Source organism: Furipterus horrens, unplaced genomic scaffold, assembly GCF_987537825.1.
Source record: "Furipterus horrens unplaced genomic scaffold, mFurHor1.1.pri manual_scaffold_10, whole genome shotgun sequence".
Classification (NCBI taxonomy): Eukaryota; Metazoa; Chordata; class Mammalia; order Chiroptera; family Furipteridae; genus Furipterus; species Furipterus horrens.
The window spans coordinates 50,101,207-50,124,491 of NW_028327180.1; the positions used below are offsets into that span (position 1 = coordinate 50,101,207).

The 23,285-nt window shown below is 46.2% G+C and overlaps 1 pseudogene; it reads left to right on the top strand.

Annotated features, from left to right (window-relative positions):
* The first annotated feature begins 2,130 nt into the window (after positions 1-2,130).
* LOC150000175 (peptidyl-prolyl cis-trans isomerase A pseudogene) lies at positions 2,131-2,532 on the top strand (annotated as a pseudogene).
* Positions 2,533-23,285: the final 20,753 nt, after the last annotated feature.

Genomic DNA, 23,285 nt, shown 5'->3' on the forward strand with positions numbered 1-23,285 from the left:
AGGCACGCAAGGGCATCCATCCTGAAAGCTGCTTCCTGCTGCCTATCTCCCAGCCGCAAACTCTGGGGTTTGTTTTTGGACTTCCCTGTTTCTGTAACAAGAATATGGAGTCACTTTGTGGGAAATGGCTAATAAAGGCAAATGAAAATTAGCTTCCCCAGACAGTCTGTAGAGAATCATATTTACTGTCACCTCTGAGATACATCATTCACATGTTCAGCCCTGCGTCCTCTTTTCTCTTCACTAAACTCTTTGTCATCCACCAGACAGAAAGATGCCTCTCCTTGGAACCTTTCTCATTTCCCCTGTGTTAGTCACCTCCACCATTTTGGCACCAATGGGCTCTGTTTATTTCTCTCTTGACCCTTATCACAACACATTAATGTGTTCATTCCTATACCTTTGGGAGATTACAGGAATATGGTCCCCAATATATTAACAACCCCCTGTACCCACACCCTTGTGAGGTCCACATGCTTTCTGACTCTGGGCTTGGCTATGGCACTTAATTTGGCAAATGTGTCAATCACAGATATTGTGCAAGCAGAGGCTTAAGAAGGGCTTATGTGTTGGGGTTCACAATGCCTCCTGTTCTTTAGAACCCTGAGACTAATGGAGGGTGAGAAGACCACAGGGATCAGAGATGGGACCACCTGCCTGAAGTCCTCCAGACCAGCCTGCCTGATGTGTGAGTCCAGTCCCAGCCAGGGTGCCAGCTGCCCACAGACAACAGCTGACCAACCCAGACCAGAAGAATCAATTGGCCAACCTACAGAATTGCAAGAAACAACAAAAGTTCATTGCTTTAAGCAACAAAGTTTTGTGGTGGTTTGTTACACAGCATAAGTTTACTGCTTCTGTGACTCAATTGAGAGCACTTGGCAGCTCAGAGTGATGCCTTACTCACTGAATGCAGCACGTAGCACAGCGCTGGACACATAGTGTCTGGCTGGTTAGTATTTTGCAATGGAAACCCTGAATCTCAGAAGGAGAGTTTCTGACTGCACCCTCACTGGCCCTGCATCAGCTAGCACAAGGGCACCAGGCACTGCTTCTCCTGTGAAAATGCGTATTCATATTAGGTTTTCTGTGGCTGTTTTGTTCAAGTGTCCTCCCCACCAGACTATAAACACTATAAAAACAGGGGCCTACTTTGCTTTTGCTCACTTCTGGGTCATTAAGCATCCAGCACAGTAATGCAAGAGGCCCTTGGCAAGTATCTGTTGGACAAATGAACCAGCACAGCTTGGCATTTGCAGCATCCAGTGATGTGTGCTGGTGGGAGGGGAAGTGTTCATCACCTGTCCCTAGCATGCAGAGCCTCACAGCCTCTGGTCTTCTCGTGGTGTTGGCCATGCTTCCCACAAAGGGGAAATGGCATGGGTAGAACAGGAAAGGTGATGACGGGGCCTGTAAGGACATTCTCAGAAGTTAAGCATAACTCAGCCAGTGTGACTTGGTTGGTTGGAGCATTATCCCATGCACCAAAAGCCCTCAAGTTCGATTCCCAGTCAGCGCCCAAGCCTAAGTTGTGAATTCAGTCTCTGGTTGGGGCATGTACAAAAGGCAACTGATTGATGTTTCTCTCTCACATTGATGTTTCTTTCTCTCTGTCTCTACACTACCTCCTCTGGCATCAATAAATATATTTTTTAAAAATTGAAAAAAAAAAAGTCAAGCATAACTGGCCGTTTTCTACTAAATCTAGGCAGTCACTAGCACACAGTCCTCTCTAATGGGTGTAATGTAGAAAGTCCCCTGGTCAAGAAGGAGCAGTGGCTTAAAAGTCAAGAGACTGGAGACCCTGGCCCTGCTCTGCTGTGACCTATTTTAATTGACCTAACTGCTCCGGGCTACAAGGTCCTCATATATCAGCTCAAAAGAAGATAGTAGGCCTTGCAGACGCCGCCGCCGCCGCCCCCGCCGCCCTGGATATTCCCGCATCCAGCCATGGTCAACCCCACCGCATTCTTCGACATCGTTGCCGACGGCAAGCCCTTGGGCCGCGTCTCCTTCGAGCTGTTTGCAGACAAAGTCCCAAAGACGGCAGAAAACTTTCGTGTTCTGAGCACCAGGGAGAAAGGATTTGGTTATAAAGGTTCCTGCTTTCACAGAATTATTCTGGGATTTATGTGACAGGGTGGGGACTTCACACGCCACAATGGCACAGGCGGCAAGTCCATCTACGGGGAGAAATTCGATGATGAGAATTTCATCCTGAAGCACACAGGTCCTGGCATCTTGTCCATCGCAAATGCTGGACCCAACACAAACGGTTCCCAGTTCTTCATCTGCACGGCCAAGACCGAGTGGCTGGATGGCAAGCATGTGGTCTTCGGCCAGGTGAAAGATGGCATGGGTGTTGTGACAGCCATGGAGCGCTATGGGTCCAGGAATGGCAAGACCAGCAAGAAGATTACCATTACTGACTGTGGACAACTCTAATACATTTGACATGGGTTTTATCTTAACCACCAGACCATTCCTTCTGTAGCTCAGGAGAACACCCCTTCACCCCTCTCTGCTTGGAAATGTTCTGTAATCTTCGTGCTCTTGCCGCAGTTCATTGGGTTCCATATTTTCCTTACCCCTTCCAAGTCTAGCTGGATTGCAGAGTTAAGTTTATGATTATGAAATAAAAACTAAACAACAACAACAAAAAAAAGAAAGAAGATAGTAAATAATATGAAATTGGTTTAGAAAAATAAAAGCCAAAGAGACCATCGTCAACTCATAAACAGTCTGTGTTCCACACATTCATGTTTCAGAGGGTTGTTTCGAAGTGGGTATGACATTTCCCATAAAAGCCATATTGAAAATGATGGTTAGATATCCTGGCTCCCACTCAAAAACGTACTTAAACCATATTGGAACTAAAATAACATATATTTGTGAAGAAAAAACAAACAGGAAAAGTACTGCTGCAATACCAGTAATTAACACAAAACAAAAAATACCGTGCAATAAGGAGCAGCGTTTCTGATCCATCTCGAAAGCCAGCACTTGAAGAAAAGTGGATTTAATTAGAAAAGCAGAAAGCGGCAGAAAGCCTTTGTGGAGCTCAGAGGCACGTTTCAGCCCCACCTTCAGCTGCTTCAATATTGAGCTGGTGACAGTTTCCCCCAAATGTCGGGGGCCCCGTTCTCAGTGCCACCTCCTGGGTGTGGGCCCTTTGCTGTGATTTGGTGCATATGCTGAGTCACAGTGAAACGAGGCAAGAGAAGGAGACTGCGCGGCCAAGAGCTGAACGAGCAGGAAGGAGGCGCAGGCCGGCGCTGCTCGCGGGCGGCAGCGCGGTGGTGTTTCTGGGACCGGCGAGGCAGCTTGCTTGCTGGCGGCGCTTTCTCCGCAACCTGCACAGAGGCGTTTTTCCCGTTTGGTGAAGGAGAGGCTGGATGGAAGGTGACTTGGCTCAAGGGTCCCATGATGGGGCCACAGGTGAGGTTCAGGGCTGCCTGGTCCTAACGCCATTGCCTCTGTTCTCTCTGGGACTGGGATTGAGGAGGACGGAGGCAAGGGAAGCACTGATTCTAAGAAGTTGGTGAGGAGGCCATTTGAGGGCCCCCACGAGGTGTCAGGGAGCACCTCCCTGCCACATCTGGTTGTCAACCAAGGCAAGGCTTGGAAGAGGCTGTGGGGCTTGGGGCTGGGAAAGAAAGTGTGCAGATAATCATGTAAATCATAAAGTGTTTGAAGTCAGGGCTGTTGACTCCAGCAAGAGCCAATAGAAATGCAAGACATTGTTAGCCAGATGGATACAGTCCTTTTCCTTAAGAAACTGTAGCCTAAAATCAAAGCTCCACAATGAGATTCAGTCCATAGAGAGACAAGGCAGAGAATGACATCAAAACAAAGCAGCAAGCCCTACAGGAGAGGGGTTAATAAATAAATAAAGCAAAATTAATAACAGAAGAATATGTGCCGAGTGGCAAACGCACCTTGCAAGGAAGACACTTTCTCCTAGGGTAAACAACTGGGAAGAGAGCACAGGGAGGAAAAGAAACTTTGCAAATTATCATTTTCTCTCATGTTGATCAACCCAGGGGTTCTCGCTCATAAAATTAAAAGAAATAAAATTCAATGGTAACTAGCTCCCCCAGGCTCCTCAGAAGTGCTCACGTGGCAGGGAGGGTACTGTGGGGAAGACAGAGCATTGCTTTGCTTCTGCCCGCACCCCTCGTGACAGCGGAGTTATATATCAGTGAGGACAGCAACATCTTCCAGACACAGGGCTCTGGTGCCCCACTTCCCAGGCCCACGCCCCTGGATCCCACCACCACCACACAGCCTCCCGGATGAGGCAGCACTCACTTCCTGTCCTTCCATGGCTGCGTCCTTCCCACTCAGCCCAGCCATTTGCTCTGTGCTGTGGCACAGAAGTGCCATTGGACATACTGATGTCCCCAGCAGGGCACCTGCCCTCAAGGAACCTCTGACCCAGTTGAAGAGAAAAGGCCAACGTGAGAAGCAGGGAACAAATTCTAGACACACTCTGCACTTTCCACTGAACTCTACAATCCGCCTCCTTCCCTCCAATCTCTCTCCTAGTTTCCTTAGATCCCATTGAGATCCCCAAATTTGCAAGGCATCCTGGCAGCCTCTCCGCTGGCAAACAGGACTGACGCAAAATGGAAGATGACAATTTAACCCGGCTCTTTATTTTGAGAGCTAACTCTGTAAATGAATCCTTCATTTTTTTAAAAAGTGATTTAGGAAACACCTATATTAGCTGTTTTTTTGGTGGTCAAAGGTGATATCAAAAAAGAAGCAGCAACTGGACTATTGGGCCATTCCTGGTGTCATGCTGAATAACAAGTGAAGAGTACTATTGGTGGGAAAAACCTCTGGTAACAACTGGAAAATGACCAGGTGGCCTTTAGCAAGTCAGCTTCATGCTTCTCTCTTCAACAGCACTGGGTCTTCCAGGCTCATATCACAATGCTGTGATGAGTGCACTCCTCTTTCCTGTGCTCCTCCTCTCCCTTCTCCCGTGTTGTTTCCTCAACCTCCTTTTCTCTCTCCCCTGTGCCTACAGTCTCTCTCTCTGTTTAAGTGTGTGATCAACAGGGAAATGCAGACTAGTCCAAGAGGAGCAAACCTGGTTTTAGAAGAGCAACTAGTGATGGGTTATTTGTGGCCCACTAACTACCGGGCACTAAAGGAAGCACTTCACAAGCAGGATCTAATTAAGTTCTCATACACACCCTGCTCTTCTGACGTTATTTTCCCCAATATTTTTAAAATGAAACCAAACCCCTGAAACACCAGGTGGCCCACCCTGCATCACACAGCTGGTAAGTGCCAGAAAATAAAATCTGAACTAGATCCATTTGCCTGAGAAGCCCAAGCTCTTTTCAACATTCAACACTTTACCCTCCAAGTCCTGGCTTTGATCAGCAAGTCTAAACTCTTTGAATGAGAATCTCTGGCTATTCCACTCTGCTATCTCTCCTCACCCCTTTGGGATCCCTTGTTTTGTCCCAAATCCAGAATTTCTCACCAAAGTGATATTCAGGGGCATTAGCTACTCCACACAAAAAGAAATCAAATTTAGGCTGCAGAGGATGACAGGCAGAGAAGGTGGGTCCGTTTTCCACTTGACATGCTACCACCCCTGACTCAGTCTCTCTGTACATCAAAAAGGCATTTGGAAGCCCTTTGGGGTACTCCTGGGACATCCTCCTTCCCAACCTGCACCCTCACCATTCCTCAAGACAGCTGCTATTTAAGAATGCCTTCCCTTCCTGACTGCCCAATTCTTAAATACAAAGAGTATTCAAGATGAAGGGCCCAAGAGACTTACACGTAGCCAAGCATGCATATCACCTGGGGAACTATTAAAATAGGTAAATCACTGGGTCCATCTCCTGTGATTCTCAGAGACTAGGATTGGGGTTCAGAAACTTTTATCTTTTTAAAGCCTCTTGAGTAATTCTTCTGATCAATAAAATATGGACACTATTATGGGTTGATTATGTCCCCTCGAACTTTGTATGTTAAAGTCCTAACCCCCAGTACCTAAAAATGTGACTATTTTGGAGAAGCAAATATTAGGTTACATTTTAAGTTAACATTAAGTTATATATTGAGTTAAAATGGGGTCATACAAGTGGGCCCTAACCCAATACAACTGATGCTCTTATAAGAAGAGGAGGTTAGGACACAGATATACACAGAGAGAATACCATGTAAAGACCCAGGGAGAAGAGACGGTCACCCCCAAAGCAAGGAGAGAGGCCTCAGGAGAAACCAACCTCCCAACCCTTGATCTTGGACTTCCAGCCTCCAGAACTGTATGAAAATAAACGTCTGTGGTTCACTTCATCCAGTCTGTGGCACTTTGTTATGAGAGCCGCAGCAAACTAATACAGGCACTTCAAAGCCAGCCCAACCTTCTCCTGGTAAAGATTTAGAAGTTGCAGTCTAAGCAAGTCAACTGGTTTGCCCAAGGCCACCAAGCTAGTTAATAGTGGGCTGTGGCTCTAACCAGTGTGTACTGACCTATACTCTAGGGCTCATTCTGTGACCCTGTATTAACTCTAGGGACCAGAGAGCCAGACCAGCCTCAACCCTTCAGATGAAGCCTTCCCTGATGACTCGTGGACTTGCACTCACACGTCACTCCTCTGAGAATCTGTAGTGCTAATTATCTCAAGCTGTATTCAGCACTGGGCGGGGCCAGCTTTGTACTGGCAACCATCTGGCCTTCCCTACTGACTCATGTCTAGTGTTTCAATAGGTAACTGATTGATTGACCTAGAAATGGGGAGCAGGGAGAAAAAAGGAGACGGAGAATCTATCTTCTCTCACAAAGACTTCAAAAGGAATATGAGAGCCATTGAATTACTTGTGTAGGTTCTGATCTGGTGTTCACCATAGAATTGGGTCTCAATATTCAAAAGGGGCTACTCTCAATATCCATCCCTCGAAAACACAGTTCCTCAATCGGAGGACAAGTCCCAATTCTGTCATTATTTTTTTTCTGTGATCTTGACTCCATCACTTAGATTATTCAGGCATTCATTTCTTCATACAGAGAATGGAAGGAAAAGAAACGTCTGCCTTACCTACTCTACAGACTTACAGTGAATATCAAATAAGATAATGTACAAGAAAGCTCTAGGAAAAGTATAAAAATGTTATTCAAATATGAAATGTGACAAATCCTTCATGCTCAATATATATATGTGAATCAGAATGAATTTCTGTCTAGAGAAGGCAGCAGCAGTCACAATAAAATGTGAGGTATGATTGATGGGAAGCCTACATGAGTGGCTTTCAAACTTTGGGAGGGAATTGTGGAGATGAGTTTCTGGTCCCCAGCCAACCAGGAATTATGCGTGTGACCTAATACAATCCCTAACCCTCCGAGGCTGTGCCTCCTCATGTCTAAGATGAGGATAATAATCTCTACCTCATTTTACAAATGAGGTTATTGTAAAGATTAAATAAGATTACAGACTATAATATATATTATGCCAATATGCATAAATTAAAAGCATAGTATGTCAAGTAGATTGAGTGGAGCAGGACAAAGGTGTTAGGGGAGAAATTATATATCAGTAAGATTCTAGTTGGAATAACTATAAGGGTAGCCAAAAGGTTCTCTGGTCAGAAAGTCACTTAGAACATATTAGAAAGGACTTGGAAGTAGGGAATTACCCACATAAGCAGAAATAGATCAACCAACAGAGAAGAATTAAATTTAGAGAAATGTCAGCAAGTGAAGACTGTATCTATAAGAATTAGAATATCAGGGGGTTGACTGGAGCAAAGTTAAGTTCTTCTTTTTTTTTTTTTTCAGATGTAAATAGGGCAACTTTGAAAAAGAGATACAGTTTACATTGTAGCTAAATACCCTGAACTGAGACAGAAACTAAAACCCTGATTAATTATTGTACCTTTGTGAAACTGAACTGAGCAACACAACTCTGCATTGGTAATTTGGCCCTCTAGCCCTATAGTCTGTCTCTTGATTGATCTAAATATGCTTGTCACATGGTTTATATACCCAGCTACGTGAACATGTAGCACCCTGAAAATATTACAGGAAAAATATAGCAAGAACTGTGCTATGTGCTTTGCATCTACTAGGAAAATAAAAAATGCTTCACTGGAAACCTGTATGTCTTATAATTAGGAACATGAAGCTCAGAGATTAATATCTTGATAAAAGACAGTAAGTGAACTCAAAATCGGGCCCAATTTAAACTAACAAAGACTTGAAAAATGGTGGTGTCTCATGCTAGAGGTTAATTTCTCTTTTAATTAAACTACGTCTAGAGGTACCAGTCAAAGGGCGTCACGGCAGATCAATAGTCACCCAGGCCCAGGCTCCCTATAGCTCTCTGCTCTACTGTCACTAAGACGTCCTCATTCTCATGGTCCCAGCATATTGCTAGAGCTACAGCTATTACTTCTAGGACCCAAGGAACAGAATGGAGAGAAGAAGAAAGTCTCCCTCCTTTCTAAGAGGTTTCTTGAAAGTCCCATATTACACTTAAATTACACCTCACCAGCTAGAACTTTGCCATAAAGCCTTACTTAGTCATAGGGGATTCTGGGACAAGTAGTCTTTCTAGCTGGGAAGCAATGTTTCCAATTAAAAATTGGGCTATGTTACAACACAAAGGTGGTCAGGAGGCAACTAGGAATCTCTGCCCTTCCACAGTTAAACATTCCAAAGTCTGTGTTCTTTGTTAGTAACATAAAACCCCTAAAGCACTTCAGTTTGAGAATTCCCCAGATCCATTTGGACGCATGTGGCATCAGCTCAATCTAGTTTTGCTATTAAATGGGAAATGAAAGCAACATATTTTGATTGCTTTACTATTGCTATTATTTAGGGACAATAGGGCTCAACGGAACAAAGGGGTGCAGTGAGCATTGAAGAGAACCCTGGGAAATTTTCTTGTGAGTGCTCAACCAAGAAACAACTTTTATAAGTTGTCATGAAAATTATGGACAGAAATGTTTCCAATATAAATGTAATTTGGAAGGAGAAATACCAAGACTGGAAAAAAATGGCTGAAATTTGAGTTAAATTCAGTTCTAGCCATTGGCCTTCAATCTTGCTGAACTGAACATTTCAAAAAGGAAACAGAGCAGAGACAAATTTTATAGCTTTGTGAAAACAGCTCTAGATGGATTTTCACCTATAAATGATCATGAAAAAATACAGTGATTGCAACAAAGCATCTTACAATCACATATGGAGCTGGCATTCCGGAAACCAGGTGAATAAACTAAATGCCCATTCTGTGGACTCCCTGCATCATTTACAAAGCTGGATCATCCAATGAGGTCTGGGCCACAGTGCCAGGTCAAGCCCAGACCCTACAGCATCCCTAAGCATGGCTTTGAAAGCTTGACCCAACCCCATCCAATTACATTTTGAAACCAGCCTAGCTGAGCTCTTTCTGGACTTTACACAAGGATCCAGCTAAATGGGAAGATTCCAACCTTAGCTCTATCCCACACTGAGTCACCTCACCCTGGGCATGTCCCTCCCTTCCCTCTCTGGACCTCAGTGTCCTCATGTATAAAATGAGCAGGTAGACCAGTTAACCACACCAAATTTCATGAACACTGAAGAGGTCACAGTGTCAGGTTTGGTGAAGAAAAGCAGGGAGTGGTGTGAGGAGGCAGCAAGAAGTTACTAAACCGTTCTAGTTTTTTTAAAAATCTCCACACTAAATAGGTGAATTTGTTTGAGAATTCTCCTCCAATGCTGCATTCAGTCCCACCAGACTAGCTGGGCACCAGCGATTGTTCGTGTCCACCTCCGGGGCAAGGAGCCTTCTGCCACCTCTTGCATCACAAGAGCTCAGTGTTCTGAGCTCTTAAAAGTCTGGACTCTTGACTCAGATGGACCTGAGTTCAAGTCCCAGATCAGGAGCTTCTTGTCCCTTGGTAACTTTCCTAACCTTTATTTATCTTACTTTCTTGATCTCCAAAGGGGAAGCCATAACGCTGCCTACCGCAGGGTTGTTATTAGAGTGAATGGCAGTGTCTGGCACATCCTAAGCAGTCAAGCAATATTAACTATAATTGGAAGCCTTACCAACAACACTTAAAGACAACGAATCCTGGAAATTTGGAGTTTGTGGGTCTGCTTAAGCTTTCTATGCATTAAATCTCAGGACAATCCAGATGCATTCACATGCTTGTCCCAAACCTGGCAGGAAATAACCCACAGTTCCATCAAATCACTCAGAACCCAGGTCAGAATGACTATGTGTGTGTGGGTAAAATGCAATGAAAGAGGAGAAGGAAGAAATCCTGTCTCTAACAAATGGAGAGCGGATAGCTTTTCAGCCACAGTCTGATTCCTCCCATCCCACGTTGTTCACTTGCAGGCACTTCCCAGAAGACCCAGCTACTTACAGACATCACCTGCACACATAGCATCAAGCTCATCTTCATCAATGGAAGTGACATTGCTGAAAATCTAGTGATTTTCATCTGAAGCTGACACCATGGTAATTTATATTCCACACCACATAACCGAAGAGCTTGTTATGCAAACACAGGCCACTGATTTGACAAATCTCCTGGAAGCAGAATTAATGTCTGTATTCTGGGGAAAGATGTAATTTATTTTAATATTTTAAAGAGATAATATATCTATCTACCTATCTATATATTCAGGGAGTGAGATCTACACATGCATAGAGATATATATATTTAAAGAGAGTTGAGCTCAGGGGCTGGGGCTGGTATGTTGCTGCATTAAGAGTTCCTAGAAAAAGAATGAAAACAGCCTTGCTCGTTACTACCAGCATCTTACAGTTGCTGTTTCCTTTTCTATTCCTGGTGATAATATAAATGTTATTCTTTTGTGAAAATGCTTTATTTATGGTGCCAGAGTAAGGAACATATTTCAGCATAATGCAGATTTTTGCGATGGAGAGCAAGCTGAGCTCTGCCCAACTATAGAAAAAGTTTTCATCGGGTAGAAGCTTCAATGGGTATTTCCTAGTTATCGGATTTTCCCTTCTCAAAGGATAGGCTTGTTAAAGGAAAGATCAACCTTGGCTGGTTCTAAAGGACCGACTCTGAAGGTTGCGGGGGGGGTGGTCAGTAAAATCCTGATGCCCCCACAAGAGGGTGAGACTAATAGTGTTTGGGGACCAGTTTCAGAAAGACACACTTTAATGGTTTTGCTTGGAGAAGGTCTAAGGCCCCTCCCCTCTTTGAGGGACAGGTGCTCCAGGACCCAGGCTGGACCTCACCAAGCTTTGGCAGGTATGTGACTTCAGAAGGAGCCCATGGTCCTTGTTCTTTTCCGGTGAGAAATAGAGAAAAGAAGTGGCTTCACAGAAGATCCTTATAGCCCTTTTACCCTCCTTACACCCGCCTCCCACTTCTATTTCAGGTGTATGGTTTTAGGAGTTAACCCCACTCTTTCCCATTCCCCCAATTCCTTTGAGCTGGGCATGCTCCCCGCCCTTGCCTGAACTCCCTCTGGGGAAACCTAATCAAACCTGCCACATCTGTTGTTGCTACATAGCTAAGGGGCCCAAACAAGAAATCAATGGTCCATGGCCCAGGGGATCCATTGTACTGTTTGCTCTGTTAATGCCATGTCAGGAGGTGTCACCAGGAAGCTAGGCTGCTAAAGAAAGCATCTGTCCCTGTTTAGAAAGGTCCCTGACAGCACTCAGGCAGGGGAGATTGGAGAGGGGATCCCACAGGGAGGCAGCTGCTGAGGGCAGACAGTGGGCCTCCTGCTCTGTTCTGTCTGCTGACAGGAGAAACAGGCCAAAAGGAAGGGAAGACAGAGAGCTGACCCTCTTGCATGGCAGAAGAGGGCAGCAGGACCCCCCAGGAGAGACCCCATCTGTACCAGGGGCTAGCTAACACGCTGTATCAGCTCAGTCTCCATCCTGGTCCCATGCCATGCCACACCATCGTGCGCAGGTATATTGCCAGAAGCAGGCAAATCCCTGGGGAAAGAAAGAACACAGGCTATCGCTGACTGAAGTTGACCAGGCAGCCTCAGAGAACAGCCATGGGAATAAACATCATCTGTCCAGTTCCCCACACACATGCCCTATAGGCTGGCCCAGGTTCACTGTACACTGATGGCCCAGACCTCACTGTGCCCTGAACTCTCCCCTCACCTGCTCCTCACCCTCTCACTGCCAACCCGCTCCCCCCACCCAGAGGAGCTCTGGCCACTTGCTAGCCACACTGGTGCTTACAGTGCAGAGCTCAGGCTCATAGTGAACCGACAGTTACGAGCCGCTACTGGCGTCCAACATATCCCGGGTACGATATGCCTAAACCAGCCTGGGTTCCAGGCCTGGTTCTACTGGCCCTGATGACGTTATGCAGAAGCATGATGGGCTCAGGGCAAATATCATCTCTTCACTTAAACCTTCCCAGACCCCAGCCTCTCCCTCTCTTGTAGACAGGTGATGTCAGCTGCTCCTTTGGGTCTGCTCCTTCAACACTCATGACTCCTGTACATCTGCTGTGCGTCCTGCCACTCAGCCTGTCTCTCCTTCCCATCCGTCCATCAAGTCCTTGAGCATGGGGATTGGTTAATTTAGAGTTGTAGGTCCAGCCCTTAGCTCAGCACTTGAAATACAGTTGATACTAAATAAGCATTGGTTGAACACATGAATGAATTCAAGGAAGAGAGGAGATAAAGATCAACAGACCACCTGTGCTTTTCACTGATCTCTCCTATGCTTCTGAGGAGAGGAGGAAGATGTCAAAAATGCAGAAATGGCTGAAAACTCAGCATTTGAGTTGAATGTTCATATCTCCAATTCATGGTTTATGGAGGAGGTTTGAAAACTTAGCAGTATTTCCTATCCTATAGCAAACTAGGAATGGTATTTTAGACAAAGTCTAGACCTTGATTCTAAAACAATTAGAACTGAATCACTTAAAACCATACAGAAATTTTCACTACCTGGAGCACAGTCCTGCCTGTACAAAAGCAGCAACAGTTTCCTCTTGGGTAGTCATTCATTGTACATTGTGGAGAGTAAGTCACATTTTCATGATTGTTGTTGTTGCTCAAAATGCTCAGGCAGGATTGATGGGGCTTGGATGGTGCTGGAGGGCAGAGCCACCACCTACAGTCATATCATGGATCTTCCCCGAAGAGGTGTGTGCCCTGCGTCCCAGAGGCTGGGCCCCTAGAGAGACAGAAAGCACAAGAAAGGCCGTCCAAAGCCAACTTTGGACCAACCTGAGGGGTGGAGTACTCCCTGACTCTTGGCCCTCTGGGGGGGTCACTCTAGTCCAGCAGCACCCACACTTCCCAGTAGAGCAGTCTTGGGATGGGTCCCCCAGCCCCACACAGCCATGCAGCAAGTGGAATTTCTCACCCAGGAAACCAGGAACTTCTCCCAAACCTTTCCAAGTCACACTGGCGATGGAAACCTCACATACCATGGCTTTGATGGAGAGACATTTACTCAGAATAGAGGCCTGGCTCCAGGTAGGACCAGCAAGGAGTCTAACAAAGGGAGGGCACAGGAAGCAGGTGAGAGTCTGAACTAAGTGCATCCTAGCTGGAGGGAGGAGCCAAGTAGAGTTTTCTAGGAGCAACAACCAAGAAAAAATCTTTTCAGGCTGAAAAGATAAGGTGGCGTTTATCATGCAAAAGAGTCTTCTACCTGACAGTTTTTATCCTCTCAGAGGTATCCTCTTAACAAATATTTACTTTCTAATCACCCAGAACTGTGTAATTAACCTGTCACTAGACAGTGCTTGCCACACTGATGAATGGCTGAAGGTTCTGGGTGTTAATAATCAGCCTGGTGGAGGGAAGGTGATCCTTGTTCTTATAACTCAGTTGGCATGTCTCTGGCAGGGATTTACCTTCCTCCCTGCTTTATTTCCTCTATTGGGGTGTCAGCCTGAAGGAAACTTCTTTGTAATATGAAGGTGTCTGGGACCCCAGCTCACACCAAAGAGAGTTAGACCCCTTGAGTGGGGCAAGCCTGAAATGAGGGGGCGTGACTTGGAGTTATAGGTGAGCAGGGGTATCACCCCAGGACTGTGGCCTGGAAGGAGAGTAGCAGAGTAAAGAGCAGGTGTACAGTATTCCCCTTCATCTGGAGTCAGACAGACATGCTTTTGTATTCGGCTCCCGTCACTGACCAGCTGGGCCAGTCACATAACCTCCCCATCTGCGGTACTGGGGTGAGGACACCTGTGTCTCCTTGCACGTGACAGGGGAGGATGAGATGTGCTTGAAGGGGACAGTGCTTGGCACATAGTAGGTGGTTCCTAAATGCCACACCCTGCCTTTCCCTCCTTTTCCTCAACCTCAGTCTCTAGTCTTCTCCACCTGTGGTTTTTCAGAAACGAGGGCTCTTCTTCAAACAACAGACCCTAAGGTTTCCAGCCTCAGATGATCTGTGCAACACAGCAAAGCCAGATGCTAATGCCTCCATTTGTGAAAACTCTCTCCCCCTGAGGGCAATGGCTTCAAGGAGGGGGTGGTGCATTAAGGAGGTGAAAGAAGTTCTGTTCAAGTCCCTCTGGAAATCAGCCCATAAAAACAATGGCACACAAAGCAACTGGCCCATCAGAGGGAAAACGGGAACAGAGGGAAAGGCGGAATACTGTCTGCTAGACTCTCACCACTGTCAACTGCCGCCTGCGCAGTAAGGCCGCCCTGGCTCTGGGACCCTCAGACACCAAGAAGAAGGCACCCACAGCTCCTTGGACCAGCGGGAGTCCTGCCCACCACACGGCTGTGAGCCAGCCCAGCATCTGGGCCCTACGCCCCTCCCTGCAGCTGCTTCATCCACCTCTGTTCTGCCAGGTGTGCATTTCACTCATTTTTCCTCCTAACTGGTCAAAACCCAGGCCCCGGCCTCCACCTTGACACCATCAGTACCAGTCAGCCTCCCTGTCCACAACCCCCACCCCGCCCCCGGCTCTGAAGGCTGCCACTTTCTCCTCTCAGGGCTTTCCTGTCTGTCTCTCTGTCTGTTTCCTGCCATCAAACGCCTTTCCTAAATCTAAATCCCTCTCAACCAGGTGTCACATCTGAAAGAAGCGTGATAAATTAATCCCCGCTACAATGTCCCCACTAAAACTGACAGCGGCTTAATGTACTTTAAGCGCAATGCACTTGAGACCCGCCCCAGGGGCTTTGCATTACAGCAGGGGATTCCTTCAGAGCCAAGAAATGGCCTCAAAGGTGGGAATGATGCAGCCTGTGTGTAGCAGGGAGGGCAAGGGAAAGGCCTGAGGGCAGTCGGTCTTTCTACCCAACCAGCAACCCCCACATTTCTGAGCGTTCCCCAGACGCTTCGCTGACACTCCGCAGAGCACCTGAAGACTGAGGAGGGAGGGAAGACTGGGAAGCATTAGCCGTTTTTGATTTGATATCAACTTGTCTAGATTTACACGGCATAGCTGTGGTTAGTTAACAATGAGTAGGTTTTATACGAAAGATGGCAAGCAAACCAATTTTCATGACCCTCTTCTTACTGATTGCAAAAATCACCCCTAGAGCAGAGACCCCTGTGATAAAGGCCTCCCCTGGGAGGTGGGGTAAGGTCACTGCCATCACCACCATGACCATGCCTCAGGCAGCAGTGGTCAGCTTGCACGCTGGGCAGGCCAAGTTGGGCAGGGCCTCCTGAGACAGGGCTTCCTGAGCAGAAGCAGCTTCTGGGGTCATCTTCAGGGCATAGAGGGAAAGCAAGGTAGTTAAGGGTTCCCACTGCTGGGTCACATTTGAGGGCTGTCCACAGGGAGGGAAGGAGAAGCCAACGGACCGTTGGCAGCCGGCTGGGCTAACGACAGAGCGGGCACCACCCATCCTAGTCATCGTCACACGGCTCTCCAGGCAGCGCCTTTCAGCCTCCATCAGCAGCGCTGTCTTCTTTGACTACAAGCAGCAACACCCTGTTCCCAGTCATCTGTTTACATGGGTTCTAAGAGTCTCATTTTCCAAGGCAGCCTCGACTGCGAACAGGATTCATTATCTCTCCATTGCATGACAGAGTGTCATTCGGTCAGATTATATTACCATGTCCTAATTGTTGGTTCAGAAAATATGCTTAATGAACCTCTCTAACCATATGGTGAGCTTGTCCCTTGGGCAAGGATTTCTAAGGCATGACCTAGACTATTTTCTTTATGCATTTTCAACCTTTTCTCCTCTGACCACACTTTGTACAGGACATGAACCCAAGAACCTAAATATGACCACACTGGTGAGGATGATGCCAACGAGGACCTCTCTTCACAGAACTGAGTAGCTCCTTCCTCTCCCTCCCAGGCTTCATCTACCCCTTAACTTCTCCAACGAGTGATGCTAAGAAAAGCCTGCCCGCCCCCACCGCACGGCTCGCTGCTTTCAGCCTCCCAGCTTCTGGCCCAAGCTCATTAGATTCAACCCAGGTCCACATTCTCTGCTGCACCTTCCCTCCCTGATTCCCTGGCAGGAGGATTGAGGTGACCTTTAAATGTCACTTGTAAATGCCAGCTGATGCTAACTGGCTCCAAACTGGTACAGTTTTCCCCAAAGCCAGCCCACAGCAGAGCTCAGGCACAAAAGGGGGGAGGTTGGTTTCTGGGGACAGGTGTGCACCTGGAGCAGGCACACGCATGGCACTCAGGCAGAAACCCTGGGTTACCGTGGCCAGGCTGCCCGCACTGGGAGGGTGATGTCTGCATTATTAAATGTTGGAGCTGGAGGAATCCCTGGAGACCAACCACCCTTCATGGCTCCTGGCAGGACACCAAGGTCTAAAGAAAGAGGTCAAATACATAATTTTGAGAACGTAATATCTGGCAGCAACTTGGATAGGCACTCACCTAACCCTGATATATGCTTTCTACTGAAAGAATAGATGAGTGAATGAAAGTTTTTTTTTTTTTTTTTAATTCTCACAACATCTCTGAAAGGCAGGCATCACTTTCATATTAAGATACAGAAACATACTCTATGAAGTTGATTGAGTTGTCTGAGGTCACGCAGCTATTAAGAAATGAAGCCAGGATTCAGATTTAGGTTTTCCCAACTCTAGAACAATTTCTAGTGGTCCACCCCACAACTCACTTCTCCCTATTCTATCACCAGGGACCCATCTGGAGCTTCTGATTGTCCCATGCCCCCTGAACGTTTGCCTGAGTTTATGGTTTAATTCAACATTTATCAATTAGCATCCCCCTGTTCTACCACCTGAAGCTTTCGTGTCCCATTACCCAGCTGTTGTACGTTTGTCAGAACAAATTGCCTGCAGGAGAGGAGATGGGAAGAGTCAGCGTGAGACCCTTTCATAGCGGCATCCCGTCATTAGGCTTGGATCACAGAGGGTGAGGGCGGTGGAGGATGTTACATTTTTCCTCTTGTTCTTCCACAAAGGGGAGACCCAAGACCCAGCACATGGCCCTGAAGAAGGCCTTGCAGGAAGGTATTGGGTCTGAGAAATGAGACCCCTGCGTCAGATTCCAGTGTGGCTCCAGCTGGAAACAATTCAATGTCCCTTCCAAAGTCACTTTTAACTCAGTCAGTGGCACACTCCTGAATGTGCCACCGAGGATGGGCTATACAGAACCACATTCCCAGTTTTCCACCAGGCATCTCATAAGTGGGTATAAGAGGATTCCAAAACAACAGAAGTAGCTCCTGGCTGACAACAGTCATGCCAAATTTGCCTCTGAAACAGGGCAGAGTCATTATATAGAGAAAAGTTCTGGCACCTGTTATGTTTCCTGCACTCCTGGGAGGCTGGAAGAGTCACATGAAAGGGCCCTTAAGAGAAAAGAACGACTTTTAAAGAAAAACAAGTGTCAACCAATGGCCATTGGTGCCAATTCAAATGCCAATAGGAATCCCCGATTTGGGGTGAGGCGAAGAAGGGAAGTTTATTTAGTGCAGATGGTTCAACAGCAACACAGCATGGCTGTGAACACAACATGGCCATGAAACTACCCCAGGGCCAGGTCGCTCTTCAGCTAGGCAGCTTTACTCAGCCATGGCCCCGCTCGGTGATGGTCCCAATCTGTTTGCTCTGCTCTGCTCCAGTAAGCTGTCTCTGGTGTTTCAGCTCCAGCTAGGAAAAGTAGACTTCGGTGGAGAGTGTGCTCTCAGAGCCACAGCGGAGCTGGCTTATATAGAGAGAAGTTTCCGCCCCTGTCCCTGACGGTCAGAATAGAGTTGCTTTGATTGGTCAGACCTGCATAGCTATGATTGGAAGGGAGAAGCCTCAGTCCCATGGTTGAAATGGAACTCCTTTATAAGGGCTGGCTCATAAGGCAGAAACATACTGCAAGCAGGCAGTTTAACTTCAGAGGCTTCTTCACAAAGTGCAGTGTGCAGGTTGCGTGAAAGGCCCTATGCAGAATTGAGTACCAGGTTCTGTTTTTCTTTTTCCTTTTCTTTTGTATTCTTCTCTTTTCTTTTTAATTTGAGACTAGGTGGCCACCAAGAACTCTTCTTATTAGGTGTCTTTTTTTCCTCAGAGTTCACATAAGGGATTTGGTTAAGTCATATTTTACCACAGCAAGAGTTGTCACATTTGACTACATTTAGGCATCATTAAACTGTCATGACACCTAGGATCATTAGGTCCCTTACGTACAAGTAATCAATAAAGCAGAAATCAGACTGGCCTCTGTGAGTTATCACACTGACCAGGCTCTTACAACAGCTCTCTTTATTCATTCATTTATTTGTTCCTTCATGTATTTAGTAAGTTATTCATTCATTAATCAATATGCACAGAACTCTCCATATGTACTCTGTCCTCTGGGAGAATGATACAATGAAGAAGAAGCTGTTCCTGTCATCAAGAGGTTTATAGTCCATCCTGCCAAGGGAAATAAAACAAGCACTGGAGCCCCCTCGTTCTGGCCACCTGCACTCAGAGCAGCACAGCCTCGGGCTCCTGAGCTCCCCCTGAAGACCTGTCTCAGCTGCATCTGTGGCCTCACCACGCTCTTGTCTTCATTCTTGGCCTTTGCACAGCAGCTTTCATTCTCCCCCAATAATATCAATAGGCTTCATTAAAAATATTCTCCAGCCTCATGCTCCCCAACACCCTCCCTGATATGAGAGGCTCTACTGAATCAGGAAGAAAATAATGAGAAGAAAAACTTAGGGTGAATAAATTTTAGATGTTTGAATTGAATGTTTGAGTAAATAAGTGAGCGAACTCTAATCTCCCTGCTTATGAGGAGCCTGCAGGGGTGAGCCTCGGGAGGGTGTCCTCATTCTAGGGTCTCTTAGGAAAGACTCTGCTGCCCCTGGAATCCAGCCACCGGTCACACCAACAAAATGCACAGGCAAGGAAAGTGGCAACACCTCCCAGGAAGTCTTAAACATGCTTGTAATTTTCTGATTCCATAAAAATAGAAGAGTGAGACTCATACTTATTTTTGTTGAAGTAGTTGGCACAGCCCCAATAATAATTGCATGTATGCTCCTTCTTTCTATTGGCTCAGTGGGTGACAGTCGGTTTATTTTCTATTCCAGCAGAGTGAGGTGTGTAGAGAAGCTGAAAAAGACCTGTTCTAGTTGCCCCAGGATGCCTCTATATTTCCAAGAGAGCACAAGTGCATAGGGAAATAGAGAAAAAAAGGAAAAATTGGCTCAGTAAAGAAAAATAAGAAAATAAAGGAGTATTCCCAAGAAAGCAGAAGCAAGTTGGCACAGGATGGAGGAGCCAAAGCTGCAACTAGTGATGTTTCAAGTGGGATACAGGGTGGGGGGTGGGGTAAGAGTCTAAATTGTAAGTTAACATGGGTTTTTGAGGTAGGGGGGAATGCTATTTTTAACTGAAGAATTTACGATTCCTAATCCCAGAGATGTAGAAAGTGGAAGTTCAGTTTAGTAAGATTCTGTAGGAAGAACCCAAGCAGGACACTAACGTCAGGTATCTAAAACCCAGCTGTAGGCCGATAACTCATTCAGGAAAACATTTGCTTCCTGTGCTTCTAAGGGAGATGAATACACAGGCATACCTCAGAGGTACTGTAGGTTCAATTCCAGACTGCCACAGCAAAGCAATTATTGCAGTAAAGCATGTAGTAATTTTTTTGCCAGTGGAGGGTCTTACCATCAATTTGTAAAAAAACACATCTATGAAATGCAATACAGTGCAGTGCAATAAAATGAAGTATGTCTGTAATCATTCCAGTCATTCTAGCTTAAAAGTAAAAATGAGAAAAGGAAAGTGGGATATACTTTTATTTTGGCGGGATAGGGAGTTCTTCCCAGCATCTATTCCTTCTCAATTGGTTTATTATGATTTTTCCTGGGGAATATTTTTTCTATTTTTAGCTCATGAGCTATGGGTGAGGTTGGGTTCATCACCAGCACCAAATGTAAAGTACATGACCTTGACCCGACCAATCAGCTCATCACAGATTGGTACAGGAAGAGCACATGACTTCACCAAGTCAATCAAAGGAATTCTCAGGGCTTCTGTGGGAACCACCAGGAAAGGGCTTTCTTTTTTCTCAAAAATTTGAAGTTGACTGAAGCCAATCAGTCATCTCTCAAGAACAAGGGGAGAGCTTGCCTGAGAATGGAGCGGTATTAAAGAGAGCCAAGAGATGGAGAGAAATTCAATCATAGCACCATTGTGTGTGCTCCTGCACCAAGCAATATCTGACTCCAGACTCAAAAGTGGACTTTTCTGTTATGAGAGAGCCAGTTTGTGTGGGATTTCCACCACTTTAAACCAAATGAGGCCTAATTCATACAATTGGATAGAACCATTGTAAAAGACAGCGTAAGTTGAGATCCTTGCCAAGAATACAGAACTACTTATCTATCACTTAACTACTGAAGTTTATTGCACTCTAAGAACCTCTTGTATTTTAGCAAAATGCCTCATGCCTTCTGGCTGTGCAATGGAGCTGGCTGATCTAGGGGAGCCCAGGGAAGGATGTGGAGAATTGTGACACAGGTCTAGCACCTCATCAGTTTGAACTTCAAAAGCTCAGTGTGGCAGCAATAAATGTTTCCCAAATAGCAAAAGCTCTTTCAGCTTAACAGTGACTATGAGGTACCTCCTTTCAGCTGGTCCTCCTGGCAGCGGGCCACATGTTACTTCACTGGAATTCTTAGAGGAAGAAAAATTGGTTGTGGTGCGAAGAATCCTGATCTCCAATTCTGTCAGCTTGGTTTGCATCTCACTTGCCCTAACTGTGTGACCAGCTGCAAACCACAGACCGGTGTGGGCCTCAGTTTCTCCCTCTCTGTGTGGAGGTGGTACCTTCCCTTCCAGCCCCACAGGGTTGAAGGAGAGGCTGAGGCAAGAGCACCATGGAAGGCCTAAAGTGCTGCTTAACTAGGAAGCACTATTAGGAAAACTAGAAAGCTCTTCCTGAGGCCACACACATCAGCATTAGTTTCTCTTTTAGGTATTAATAAACAAACAAACAAACAAGTCACTCGCATAATTACAGCTAAATTGGAAACACTGGCATTACACAGAATAAGCTATCTATCCAGAGAAGCCGAGAGGACTCAGATGCATAAAATCATATTTCTCTAGGCATAGGATTAATTAAAAATATCAAGTGTTCCCAGCTCTTTGAAATTAACTTTGAAAGTATTTGGTGTGAAGGGATAAAGAGAGAAGCAACGTGGTGGTGGTGGGTGGGGGGCAGCCTGGGGTGAGTGCTGGAGAGACACACCAGAGCTGTGTGTTCACTTTCTTCTTACAAGAAAAGGGAGAGAAAAATGAAGTTTCAAAGTCTCTTAGAAGGACCACAAAGATAGGAATAGCTCTGCCCATTCGCCCCTTCCAATCAGGTGCATTCAGGCTCTTTCCACTCTAGTGAATGCACTCAACACTCAGAACACCAGGGAATAGGCCAGGCAGTGTGGATGCAGGGGGGCAGTCATCTAAGGTGGGATCTCAGCTACCTTCTTGCTCTCCACTTCTGAGTTACACTCCCATTTATTCTGTTTTTCTTCCTTGTGAATAAACCCATTTCTGGCACTTCTCTGAGCCCATAGAAGGTCATGTTATGAGCTGAAACAGAAGAGAAGGGCCCTGGGAATTCTGAATCTCACCCTTGACCTTAGCTAAGTCACCTGCTTCTTTCTAAGACTCACGTCCTCCCCTCTCCAGGTGAGGGGTAGAAGGGCTGAGGTGCTTCTTCATCAAGAGGCACAAGTGAGACTGGGGAAGTGAACTGCCTAACACACAGAGGATAGCCAGTGGGGCATTGCCTGGAACATTCTTCTACATTTCACACTTGTGCAGACCACTGTCAGCGGGAGCACAGGGCATTGCTAAGCCCTGGGGGTGATGGAACCCAAGGCTTTGACCAATTCTGGGCTAGCAAATGACATCTTCCTGGTGAAATACTGTTTGACACAGCAGAGAAATGCATTTCCCTGCCAGTGCTCACTGTGACACAAACCCTGTAAAACACACAGTTTCCTTTTACTCTCATTTGGGCAAGTTTGAAATGTTCTCCCAAGCTCTACTCACTAGTTGTTTGTCTCAGCTCCCATAGTCCTCAGAAGGAAGTGCTGTGGGTCCCTAGAACTACACCTTTTACCATCTCCCATCTACTCGTCTGGGTCTGCACGTCGCAATTTCAAGAATGGAGGTCTGTGGACTCCACCTTCTGGAACTAGGGATCTGCTTCTTCATTGTATACTAAATCTCTACTTGCCTTTGCAGTCATTTAAGTGTCCACTCAACATTAGATGTTTTCTTTTCTCCTTCCTAACAGAAGTCAGGATGTGGCCAGGTTTCCTACTCTCCTTCACTGAGCCATGTGCTTCCTAGGAGAACAGGCTTGTCACCTTCCCCCTGATAGAAGGGGTTTATCTTGATTGGTCTAAGCCAATCGTGGTGGTCCTATACCCCTTGTCAAGGGTTGAACCATGGGCATATTAATTATGACCAGCAAGAGACACGGGGATGTCTGCTGGGGGCTTCTGGGGAAAGTTTTCTTATTTTGAAAAAGAGATATAAGGAAGGAGGCCGCTATCTGTCCTTGCAAGTCTTCAGGTATGAATTCAATGCTGGGCCATGAAGGCACCTTGGCAAAGACAAGCTCTTGTGCCCAGAGCCCATGACACCGCCTGTGAGACCTCTGCCTCAGGACATCTTACACATGGGACACTTTTATCGTCGTTTAAGCTGATCTGAGTTGTGTTATTCTCTTATTTATAGCCTAACGCACACGACCAATTCACCAGCTTGCGGACACTGCACCAGGCAGGTCACCATGAGATGTGCTCATGCGGCTGGAGAGTGGACGCTACACAACCTGCCAGCTGAGGTCCAGATCTCGCCAACACCCCATGGGTCACCAAAGTCACT